Source organism: Peromyscus eremicus, chromosome 15 (genome assembly GCF_949786415.1).
Source record: "Peromyscus eremicus chromosome 15, PerEre_H2_v1, whole genome shotgun sequence".
NCBI lineage: Eukaryota > Metazoa > Chordata > Mammalia > Rodentia > Cricetidae > Peromyscus > Peromyscus eremicus.
Window position 1 is genome coordinate 60,942,208 of NC_081431.1, and position 10,977 is coordinate 60,953,184.

The 10,977-nt window shown below is 43.9% G+C and overlaps 1 pseudogene; it reads right to left on the minus strand.

Moving 5' to 3' along the window:
- Positions 1–3,405: 3,405 nt before the first annotated feature.
- LOC131924952 (transcription factor BTF3-like) overlaps positions 3,406–10,977 on the minus strand; it is an 11,032-nt pseudogene continuing 3,460 nt past the window's right edge.

The following is a 10,977-nucleotide window of genomic DNA, read 5'->3' on the forward strand; positions in this document are numbered from 1 at the left end:
CGCTAGGGCTTGTGGGCTCCGCCCCAGCACGCCCGCTCATTGGTGGCTTCTGCCAGACGCGCCCCAGCCATTAGCCCATTTGAATCATCACGCCCCCAAGGCCCCGCCCCACTCCCTGATAGGCCCCGCCTCCTCCATGGGGTCCTGTTAGTCAAGATGCGCTGAGAGCGCGGGGACGCAAAACAAAAATGGTCGCCGATTGCCCGCCCCCCTGGCTTCCACGCCAGAGCTGCAGATTCGGCTTGGGTTATATCTTGAGCCTCCCCCAAAGAACCTGATTTATATGGAGTTCAGTGTGGACCAGGTGTCCGTGAAATCGATTTAATTTCTCCTGGCGTGATTTTTTTTGCAAATCAGCTAATTGCAAGACTCGTGGGATAGGCAGCAGATTCGTCACTAAGGGACTACTTCAGAATTGGAGGGAAATTTCTTAGGTTCAAAAATTTGACCTTAGTCTTAGAAACCCTGTACTCTGGCTTCAGCGTTAACCTCCCAGGGCTCAGCCACGCTGCTGGAGATGAGAGTTTTGCTCACAATCAAAGAATATCTTGGATCCCATTCTTCGTTCTCCATTCTGATCTTTGAGAACTATTTCATACTCATTAAAATCCCATTTCCTACATTACCATTTCAAAGAGAAAGAGGTGGATGATTAAGAGTGGGAGTGGTGATGAAATACTTGCTTCATAATTACACCACTTAGTAATTGAATAGGTTCCCCTCTCTACACCTCAGTTTTATGATAAATAGAATAGAAAACAACACTACCTTATTATTAGCATCAATCGAGATGCTATGTTGAAAGGCCTTTACTCTGGGTTTAAGTGCTAGGTTCAGTTTTTAATAGAAGTAGTTGAGGCTGGTTCCAGACTTTTGAATCATAACTAAGGACAATTCAGATTATCTAGTTAAAATACATGAACATTTAACTGAATGCCTAAATCTCTCAGAAGTAGAGCTCAGTATCCCTGTAGGAATAGCTAGAATTTACTTCATGTTATGGTTTGGATTATGTGTCCCCCAAGGCTCCATATGCCATAGTCCCCAGCGGTAGAGTGTTTATGCGGCAGGACATTAGGTAGAAGTTGGGACTTTAGAAGTGTGTTCTTAAAGATATCGGGACCATGGCTTGACCACCCTTCGTCTCTCTTTGTTTCCCTGTGGCCACAATATGATCAGTTTTACTTTACTGATATGCTTTTCACCATGATCTACCTCTATTTATTTATTTATTTATTTATTTATTTATTTATTTATTTATTTATTTATTTATTTATTTATCTATTTTTATGTACATCAGTCTTTTGCCATGGATGTTGGATCCCCTGGAACTTGAATTATAGACAGGTGTGAGCTGCCATGTGGTTGACAGGGAATTGAACCTGGGTCATCTTGAAGAACAGTCAGTGCTCCTAACCACTGACCCATCTCTCCAACCTCCCATAATCTACCTCTTAATAGACCCAAAGCCATAGGATCAAGCAGCCCTCGATGGAAACACCTGAAACTATAGCAAAATAAACCTATTCTTGTAAGTTGGTATTTCAAGTCACAGTGATAGAAAACTAACACTTTACTGTTATAAATAGGCTACAATCCTTACCACGAGCAGTATTAATAACTAACTGAATGGTGGGGCTGTTGCTCAGTTGATAGCACTTGCCTTGAGTTCAGTCTTCAGCACCAACTAAAACTGGGCATGGTAGCACACACCTGTAAAGCCGTTAGTCAAGAAGGTAGAGACAGGAGGACCAAGAGGAGGTAGAAATTCAAGGTCATCTCTGACTACATAGGGAATGTGAGGACAGTTTGGACTATGATACCGGAGTCAGCAACACAACCAAGTGAAGATATAGTCCCCAAGCAACAAACCACATCACTATCTGCTTCCTGAAAGTCTCTGTTGTAAAACTGGGCTTCTCTAAGTGAAGAGAACAGTATAATACAACAAAGAAATATTTTAAAAGTTATCCTTGATCCTTTCCATTCAACATCATTCCCTCTTCACTTAAAAAAAACAATAATGGGGGGGGGAATCTCCAACGTACCTGGCCTGTGGTGGCTCACGCCTTTAGTCCCAATACTCAGGAGGCAGAAGCAGGCAGATCTCTGAGTTTAAGGTCAGCCTGGTCTACAGAGTAAGTTCCAGGACAGCCAGGACTATACAGAAAAATCCCATCTTGAAAAACAAAACAAATCTGTGACATAGAATGTACCATCTTATCTGTTTTTAAGTGTGCATTCCTGTGGCATTAAGGTTATTCATGCTGTGCAACCATCACCAAAATCCATCCCCAGAATTTCTTTTATTACATTTCTCTCCCTATCCCCCCTCCCCGTGTGTGTGTGTGTGTGTGTGTGTGTGTGTGTGTGTGTGTGTGTGTATTTCACAGCATAAATGTAGAAGCCAGAAGAAAACTCTCAGGATCGGATTCTCTCCTTCCACTTTGTGGGTCCTAGGAATCCAAACAAATGCTTTTACCTGCTGAGGTGGGAGGGTCACCTGAGCCAGGAGTTCCAAACCAGTCTGAGGATCTGAGGAACAGAGTGAGACCCCCACCTCTACTAAAGAGGGGGGCAGTGGGATGACTTAGGAAGTAGAGTCTTATTGCCAAGCCTGCTAACCATCTCCCGGACCTACATGGTGGAAGATGTCGTCTTCCTGCTACAAATTAACTTTTTAAATCAAGACAGTAGGGGGCCTGGATTGATGGCACAAATTGCCCTTCCAAAAGAGTTAGGTTCCTAGCACCCATATGGAGTAGCTCAGGACCACCTGTAACTGCAACTCCCGGGAATCTGATATCCTTTTCTGGTCTCCATGGACACACACACAAACACAAAAATAAAAATAAAATTTAAAGACAGTAAGAGGTGGGGTTGGAACTCAATGGTACTGCCTGTGCTTACTATACAGGCCTGAGTTTATCTCCAGCAGTCTGCACCTGTACACACGTGCTCATGCACACACACACACACACACACACACACACACACACACCCCAAAACAGCTAAGGCTGGGCAGCTCTGAGATGGCAGGACTGTTGAGTCTCCCATGACCTGGAAGGGAACTCAACCCATTTCCTTCAAGGGCTGTGCTGTAATACCCAGGACCTCTTCCTTCTCCTCCCCACCCTTCTTCTTTTTAACGAGGCAAACAATTTTATTGACCTTTTTTCAAACTTGGTTCCCAGGCTTCTTCAGCTTAATTTACTACAAAGAATGAATTGTGTATAAACAACAACCAAAAAGAGCTGCAGTGTCCAAGGGACTTGGACTTAAAAATATGAGAGAGCTAGGTTTTGTCAGGTTCATAAACAAAAGAATTTCTGAAAGCAATAGTGACCTGGAAGAGCAGCCCCAGCAGCTTCTCCAGGTTACGTCTGTCTCACAAGCTGCCTCAATTCAGTTTGCCCCATTCTTCCCAGCCTCATCTAAATTCTCCACATGACCCGCAACTTCCTCCTCCTCCTCCTCTCCAGTAGCCACTGATGCTTTGCCATTCCCCCCCGTTGTTTGGACCATTCTCCTTAAACCGGTCAGGCTGTCTGCACCGAGCTGCTGGAGGACACTGGGAAGCATTTCTGCCCGCTGCTGTGTCTCAGCGTGGCCTGTAAAGGTGGAAGGAAGTGTTTTCGGCCTGAACGTTAGGGTGTTAAAATGGATCACTGGTCCTCTTCCATACCAGAGATATTGTTTACACCGAACTTCTTTAAAGAGAGCTGAGGTTCTTCATCATCTGCTGTGGCTGTACTGTGGACCACCTTCTCTCTGGGAACAGTTCTTTTTCCACCAATATGCACTTTTGCCCACAGTTTAGCGGGTTTTTCCTGGGTCATAATAGTTTCTTTCACTTTGTTGGAGCAGAAAGGGAGCTGTGAGGGGCGCTAGGGTTCATGCTCAGGGGGTCTCTGGCAGATCGGCTGAGATTAGGTGCGCACACGCAGGGATGCAAGAAGGCAGCTTGAGGGAGGCGGGTTGCCCTCGGAGCTTTTAAAAAAGTTTTACAGTGCCTGCCTACTCCGTGCAGGGCATGTCTAGTTCTGTTCTCCTTCTAACTCTAGCTCTGTTTCTTTTCCTTTTCTCCAGTTGAGAGCGGGTCTGTTATTTAGTGCAGGTTAGGCTAAAACTCCTGATCCTCCTGCTTCCTCCTCCCGTGTGCTGGGATCTTAGGCACGTGCCACCTCATCTGGTTGTTCTTAAAATTTTCTATCTCCAGCCAGGCGGTGGTGGCGCACGCCTTTAATCCCCACTCAGGAAGCAGAGCCAGGCAGATCTCTGTGAGTTCAAGGCCAGCCTGGTCTACAGAGCAAGATCCAAGATAGGTACCAAAAACTACATAGAGAAACCCTGTCTCAAAAAACAAAAACAAAAAAAAATTTTTTTTTTTTTCTATCTCCAAGAACCGGGTTTGGTGGCACACATCTGTAACCCCAGCCCTGGGAAGTGGAGGCAGAAACATGAGAAGTTCAAGTTCGAGGCTATACAGGTAGTTTGGATCTAGCCTGGGCTAGAGACTCTGTCCCATTAAAACACCCAAATAACTATGTATTTTACTGTATTTTATGTGTATGGGCATTTTGCCTGCATATGTATGTGTGTGTGTGTGTGTGTGTGTGTGTGTGTGTGTGTGTACACCATGTGTGTGCCAGGTGCCTGGGAGGCCAGAATAGGATACGAGTTATAGACAGTTATGAGCTGTCATGTGGGTACTGGGAATCAAACTTGGGTCCTTTGGAAGAAAAGCCAGTGTTCTTATCACTGAACCGTTTCTCCAGCACTCCCCACCAGAAAAGCTTAAATAAGTAAAATCTTACCTCCAGTCTGCTGACTCTGTCACTCTAGAGGGCTTCATGCATCAGGAGGCTCTGTACCTTAGGTTAGCCCCTGTCCAGCCCGAGGCTAGGATAGGACATGGCTACATGTCTCCATCTTTTCAAGTATTTCTTCCTTCCCTCCTTTCTCCCTCTAATCCTCCTCCTGCTCCTTCTGGAACAGGGGCTCAGGCCCAGGTCAGCCTTGAACTTGCTGTGTAGCTGAGGATTACTTTGAACACTTTATCCTCCTGCCTCTGATTTCTGAGTGCTGAGACAAGTGTGTGTCACCACGACTGAGACGCACAGTGCTGGGGATTGACCTCAGGACTCGGTTCACGATACGAAGTACCCTGCCAAAGGAGCCACATAGCCAGCCCACAAGTGTGTTTTGCTGTTGTTTGTTTGATTCCAGACATCTATCTTCTTTGCTTTGAAGAATGTTAAGAGCTAAGCTTAGGTGGCCATCTGCTGCTAAAACAAGGAAGATGGACAACTCGACATTTATTTTAAGCTGAAGGAAAAAAGCCAAAGGCTAGTCCTTGCTGTTTTACTAGACACCAATAAAATCCATAGAAAACTCCCCGATGTGGTATTGAAAGATGATGGTTTTCTATAGCTAACCCGCCAACAATATTGTGCTGTGAGTATTGCTGGGAAGACAGGCCCCGAAGTCTAACGAAAAGACGCTGAACTTGTAAACAAGAATGCCTGTATTAGGGCTGGAGAGACGGGTTAGCAGTTAAGAACATTGGCTTCTCTTCCAGAGGACCTGGATTCCACCGCTTGTAACTCCAGTTCCAGGGGAATCCAACACCCTCTTCTGGCCTCCCTGGGTACCCACATGCACATACATAATGCGCCCCCCCCATACATGAAAAACAATAATATAATAAATCTAAAAAAAAAATAAAAGAATATCTGTCTCTGATAGCCTAAAAAAAAATTCTAGGAATAAACCTAACAAGAAAGTGGAAGTTCTGTCTTAGGGTTACTATTACTGTGATGAAACACCGTGACTAAAAGTAACTTGGGGAGGAAAGGGTTTATTTGGCTTGTGTTTCCATATCATTGTTAGTCACTGAAAGAAGTCTGGACAGGAATTCAAACAGGGCAGGAACCTGGAGGCAGGAGCTGATGCAGAGGCCATGGAGGGGAGTTACTTGATGGCTTGCTTCACATGACTTTGCTCACCCTGCTTTCTTACAGAACCCAGTACCACCAGTCCAGGGGTGGCACCATCCACAATGGACTGTGCCCTCCTGTAGATGGATTTTTCTTTGGGCCACCAGCTCACAAAAAATGGCACGGAGACTTATTACTAATTATGAAAGCTCGGCCTATAGCTTAGGCTTGTTCCACTAGCTCTTATACCTTAAATTAACCAATTTATATTAATCTACATTTTGCCTCATGGCTTTTTATCTCACTCCATTCTTGCACCTCCTGTTTTCTCTCCATGTTCTCTGGCATCTCTTACTGCCTAGATTAATCTTCTCTTCCTCTCTCTTTCTGCCTGAAAGTCCCACCCAACCTCTTCCTGTCTAGCTGTTGGCCATTCAGCTCTTTATTAAACCAATCAGAAGGTGCCTTGGCAAAGACACATCTTCACAGGGTACAAAAAGATTATTCCACAACTCCCTTCCCCACATCTATCACTCATTAAGAAAAAATGCCCTATAAGCTTGCCTGAAGCCTGATCTTATGGAGACAGTTTTTTCAATTGGGCTTCCCTCCTCTCAGAGGATTTTAGCCTGTGTCAAGTTGACATAAAATTAGCCAGCACAGATACAATGAAAACTTAAGACAATGAAGAAAGAAATTGAAGAAGACATCAAAAGATGGAGAGACCTCCCATGCACATGGATCAGAAGGATTGATGTTATGAAAATGGCCACCGCACCAAAGCTATCTAATGATAGATTCAATGCAATCCCTATCAAAATTCCAAGACAATTCTTCCCAGAAACTAATTAAAAACAACCTTAAAATTTGTTTGGAAAGCTCCACATAGCCAAAACTATTGAAACAATAAAAACATTGATGGATGTACCACCATTCATAATTTCAGGTTATAATGCAGAGCCAACAGTGGTAATAACAGCATTGTTCTGCACACAACCAGCTACAGTGATCAATGAAATAGAATCGAGGACCCAGTGTAAGCCCAAGTGTAGATGTAACCAACCGTCTTATTAAATAAGAAACATAGAACCAGGGCTGGAGAGATGGCTCAGAGGTTAAGAGCACTGGCTGCTCTTCCAGAGGTCCTGAGTTCAATTCCCAGCAACCACATGGTGGCTCACAACCATCTGAAATGGGATTTGGCGCCCTCTTCTGGCCTGCAAGCATGCATGTAGGCAGAACACTATATACATAATAAATAAATAAATCTTAAAAAAAAAAAAGAAACAGAACCAATGCAAAGAAGAAAGCCAAGAGATCAGAGCTAAGAGCCTTACCCATCTGCTGCAGCTAGCCTCTTCAGCCAAGAGAGACCTACTTCCTGAGTGTTTGTCTTTATATAGACTTTCTGTTCTGCCTTCTCATTGCTTGTAAACCCAACCACATGACCGCCTCGTCACTGCTTGTCTGTACAGACCTCTAGGTCTTCTATGGTTGGTATTGAGATTAAAGGCGTGTGTCTCCAATGCTGGCTGTATCCTTGAACACACAGAGATCTACCTAGCTCTGCCTACCAAGTGCTGGGATTAAAGGCGTGCGCCATGAATTCTCAGCTCTGCTATGGCTTGCTATTAGCTCTGACCCCTAGGCAACTTTATTTATTAACATACAAATAAAATCACTTTTTAGTACAAATAAAATATCATCATACCCAAGCACCTACAGCAACCTGATTTATGTATTACAATGCCCCAAACACTGGAGAAAAGAAAAGACAGCATCTTCAGCAAATGGTGTTGGGGAAACTGGAGAACTACATGTAGAGGAATGGAACTTGATCCTTTTCTCTCACTCTGCACACAAATCAATTCCAAACAGACCAAAGATCTCAATGTTAGACCTAAAACTTCTAGAAGAAAGAGACCAGTTCAGGCTCAGTTAAGAACTTTCTGAAGGTGTGGTGGCATATGCCTTTAATCCCAGCACTCAGGAGGCAGAGGAGGCAGATCTCTGTGAGTTAGAGGCCAGCCTGGTCTACAGAGTGAGTTCCAGGACAGCCAGGGCTACACAGAGAAAACCTGTCTTGAAAAACGACTCATACAGAGAGGCATGCATACACACACACACACACACACACACACACACACACACACACACACAAATTGGGCTGTGGAACTGAAAAGTTCTCAGAACACAAATGGCTAAGAAATACTTCTTAAAAGCTAGCCATCAAGAAAATGCAAATAAAGCTACTTTGAGATTTCCTCTTACCTTCATCAGAGTGATTAAGGTAACAAAAAACAGAGGCTGGCAAGATGGCTTAGAGAATAGGAGTGCTGTTATTGTCACAAAGGAGCCAAGTTAGGTTCCCAGCACCCACACAGGGTGGCTCATAACCACCTGAAACTCCAGCTTCAGGAGATCTGGTGCTTTCTTCTGGCCTCCTTGGGCACTTACCCTCATGTACAAGTACCCACATAAGACAAATAGACAGACACACAAATTGGAAATAAAATAAATCTAAAAAAAGAAAAACAACAAACGAACAAAAACAAATCCACAACATGCTGGGGAGGCTGTGGGGGAAATAGGGACTCCTCATGCATTGTTGTTAAGAATGCAAATTGGTGCAGCCACTATGGAAATCAGTAAGGTGGTTCTTCAGAAAACTAGAAATAGATCCACCAAATGACTCAACTGTACAACTCCTGGGCATGTACCCAAAAGACTCTATTTCCTACTACAACGACACATGCTCATCCATGTTCATAGCTATTCACAATAGCTATGCGAAACAGCCTAGCTATCCTATATACAATAGAATTCTATTCAGCTATAGAGAAAAATGAAATTTGCAGGTAAATGAATAGAGAGCTAGATAACATCATATTGAGTGAGGCAACCCAGACTCAGGAAGATAAATGTTGCATGTTCTCACTCATATGTGGATCTTAGGGTTAAATATTTACATTTGTGTGTTTAATTTGGAGTACTTGGAGAATCCAGAAACTAGAAAGGGACTGTTGGTGGGGAGAGGGAAGAGATACCTTAAGGCAGGAGAGGTAGAAGAACATAGGTGATATTAAGGGGAAATAGAAATAACGGGAAGGAGCTAGGTATGGTGGTGTGTGCCTTTAATCCCAGCACTGGAGAGGCAGAGGCAGGTGAACCTCTGTGGGTTTGAGGCCAGCCTGGTCTACAAAGTGAGTTCCAGGACAGGCTTCAAAGCTACATAGAAAAACCCTGTCTCGAACAACCAAAATAGTAATAATAATAATAATAATAATAATAATAATAATAATAATAGAAAAGACAATTAAGTGGGGAGAGGAATGGGATGGCAGAGCAGAGGAAGGCAAAGGGAGGAATAACATTTAGGATGTCTGAAAAGGCCATATCTAAACCTGCTATTTTATATACTTCATAATTTTTTTTATTAAAAATAGTTTAATTGGAGTTACCTTACACAGAGGATGCTGTTCCTAGAAGCTGTGGGGTTACCAAATAAAAAGTCCAGTGCCAAGTGTTCCAGACACCTCGAAAACAATACAACCAGGACTCCATGGAAAGGCCATATTGCTCAAGACGCCACACTCATTGGTCATAGACATGAAAAAATCAAGTTAGTACTGACCAGGAAGTGTCCATCCTGATAGGCAGCTTTCTCAGAACTGGGAGATGCTATGTAGGCTGCTGGAGGAAAAATGCCAGCTGTGAATTCTGGGAGCTTCGATCATGACCATCGTGGCACGATATACCATGGGTGCGATGGTGGCATGAATAGTAAGTGAGTAAGCAACTTTCTGATTGGATTTAAGGCCCACTTCACAAGAGGAAACAGATGCCTGGTACTAAATCCAGCCAAGAACTCATGATCGGGGAGCTTACAGGCCCCAAGGGTGAGTCTACTCTTAGTATTCTGTTAAGTGGGCATAGTGCCAAACAACACTAAATTTTATCTCTATAGCCACAGATTAATACAGCTCTCAGAACTCATCACCAAGTCCCTTTGTGTAGTGGACAATGGTTATCACAGAAACTCACAGCTAGTCAGAATTCAGGTAGTAAACGTCAGCGGAGTGTCAGCTACGAATGGGGTATCTCTGTCAACCTCCCCATGAGGCTCAGGGACCATTACAGAAGAGGGGTGAAGGGATTTTAAGAGCCAGAAGCCAGGGACTACTGGAGTGAAACCGTGTCTCCAGGACATGAGAAGCCCACTGCACTCATGAACTCACAACATCCACAGTGTCCGGCACAAGGCCTGGACAACGTCAAGCCCGTCAACATTCTAGTGTTGAGGGGGAAGGCGTCCAAGAGTCCCCATTCCTCACTGAGTAGCTGTGGAGGGTTGATGGCTTTTCCAGAAGTTTTTTGTTTGTTTGTTTTGTTTTTTAAGGATGTGATTCCTGGCAGGTCCATCATTCTTCAGAGGATAGTCCCTTGTGCAGGAGCATATGAACAACACAGACTGGACTCAATGGGTTATTAGAAAAAATAAAAGAGGCCGGGCGGTGGTGGTGCACGCCTTTAATCCCAGCACTCAGGAGGCAGAGGCAGGAGGATCTCTGTGAGTTTGAGGCCAGCCTGGTCTATAGAGTAGGATCCAGGAAAGGCGCAAAGCTACACAGAGAAATCCTGTCTCGAAAAATTGAAAAAAAAAAAAAAAAAAGATGCCAGGCAGTGGTGATGCACAACTTTAATCCCAGCACTCGGGAGGCAAAGCCAGGTGGGTCTCTATGAGTTTGAGGCCAGCCTGGTCTACAGAGCAAGTTTCAGGACAGACACCAAAAATACACACAGAAACCCTGTCTCAAAACCACCAAAAATAAAATAAAATAAAATAAAATAAAAAACTAAAAGATGACACAAAATTTGGTGGATGTGGAGGTGGATGGATCTTGGAGCAGTTATAAGGAGGAGCGACAGTGAAATGATCAAAACACAGTGTATGAAATTCTTAAAAGTTTTTGTTATTATCGTTTTGTTTTGTTTTGTTTTTTTGAGACTGGGTTTTTCTGTGTAGCCCTGACTGTCC